General features: G+C 37.0%; 2 non-coding genes across 2 annotated transcripts; both read right to left on the bottom strand.

Annotated features, from left to right (window-relative positions):
* Window positions 1–314: 314 nt before the first annotated feature.
* Window positions 315–386, bottom strand: TRNAC-GCA (transfer RNA cysteine (anticodon GCA)). The gene has a single exon. It is a non-coding gene; the product is annotated as a tRNA-Cys (tRNA).
* Window positions 387–1396: 1010 nt separating this feature from the next.
* On the bottom strand, window positions 1397–1468 carry TRNAC-GCA (transfer RNA cysteine (anticodon GCA)). The gene has a single exon. It is a non-coding gene; the product is annotated as a tRNA-Cys (tRNA).
* Window positions 1469–1726: the final 258 nt, after the last annotated feature.

The raw sequence follows: 1726 nt of genomic DNA, 5'->3' as shown, positions 1-1726 counted from the left end.
CATTTCTTCAGTGCAATACAAGAAAGCACCAAACAGTATAACAAAGTTGTCAATTGGTTTCATAGTCCATTCCCTTTGTTTAGTGCTGTGAAAGGAAGAGCCGAATTCCAAAATTGATCAATGATGTTTCAGAAATTTACCAAAGGGAATACCGAGCAGAGTGTTAAAAACTGCATTTACTCACAGGTTTTAAGCAGGAAACATTGAAATGCTATTAAAGTGCAATATCCAAGGGAACACTGACTCTGTCAAAGATGATTCAAATGGAATTGATGAAAAGTCCCAATTACAAACAACAGAATCAAAATAGGGTGAGGGGACACCCAGATTTGAACCAGGGACCTCTTGATCTGCAGTCAAATGCTCTACCACTGAGCTATATCCCCATCTTTTCAGTAAAGTCAGAATGACAAAATATCAGTACATCATGAAAGAGTGTGAGGATCATACTAAGTTGTGCCAGAAAGTACAACCTTGAAACTATGGAACAGGAGAAGTAGTCCTTAATATTATTTATTAAAGGAAAACTGGATCATTTAAAAACCAGATATTTGTTTCATTGTGATTTTATTTGAATAGGCAGTGGTACATAGGACCAATGCCTCTACATACAATGATTGTTTTGAAACATTCTTAAAGGGGAAGAGGTTTTTACGGGACACCTAATCATTTGAGGATTGGTGACCACAATCACTGAGATGGTGATGAAGTATGATTGTTTTGGGCCAAATTATGGTGGAAAAACATTTCTACGTACCACTACAATTCGGTATTTGGAAGGTACACCCAAACAACCCTTTCGAATACCTTCCATTTAATACATCAGAAAAAGCCATTTTGCGTTTGCAAATGGCCTGATTCTTCAGAACAGCCTTCTTGCAACTGCAATGATAGTTCGTACATCTTGCACGTAGGCAGAGCTTTAAAGGAGAAATTAAATAGTTCCTACGTTGCACAAAAATGAAGTGCTTCAAACAAACACATACTTTGCATGCACAGAGAAGAGGTGGAATATATGTAAGACTGGAGACACAGGTGAAATGAGAAATAGATTGACTGCTTCGCTGCCAAGTTTTATACGCCATTTCGTCAGTGCAATACAAGAAAGCACCAAACAGTATAACAAAGTTGTCAATTGCTTTCATAGTCCATTCCCTTTGTTTAGTGCTGTGAAAGGAAGAGCCAAATTACAAAATTGATCAATGATGTTTCAGAAATTTCCCAAAGGGAATAACAAGCAGAGTAATAAAAACTGCATTTACTCACAGGTTTTGAGCAGGAAACACTGAAATGCTATTAAAGTGCAATATCCTAGGGAACACTGACTCTGTCAAAGATGATCCAAATGGAATTGATGAAAAGTCCCAATTACAAACAACAGAATCAAAATAGGGTGAGGGGACACCCGGATTTGAACCAGGGACCTCTTGATCTGCAGTCAAATGCTCTACCACTGAGCTATATCCCCAGCTTTTCAGTCAAATCAGAATGACAAAATATCAGTACATCATGAAAGAGTGTGAGGATCATACTAAGTTGTGCCAGAAAGTACAACCTTGAAACTGTGGAACAGGAGAAGTAGTCCTTAATATTATTTATTAAAGGAAAACTGGATCATTTAAAAACAGATTTATTTGTTTCATTGTTATTTTATTTGAATAGGCAGTGGTATATAGGACCAATGCCTCTACATACAAGGATTGTTTTGAAACATTCTTAAAGGGGA

Source organism: Lissotriton helveticus, chromosome 1_2 (assembly GCF_964261635.1).
Source record: "Lissotriton helveticus chromosome 1_2, aLisHel1.1, whole genome shotgun sequence".
Taxonomy (NCBI): Eukaryota; Metazoa; Chordata; class Amphibia; order Caudata; family Salamandridae; genus Lissotriton; species Lissotriton helveticus.
This window is presented reverse-complemented; position numbering and strand designations above follow the sequence as displayed.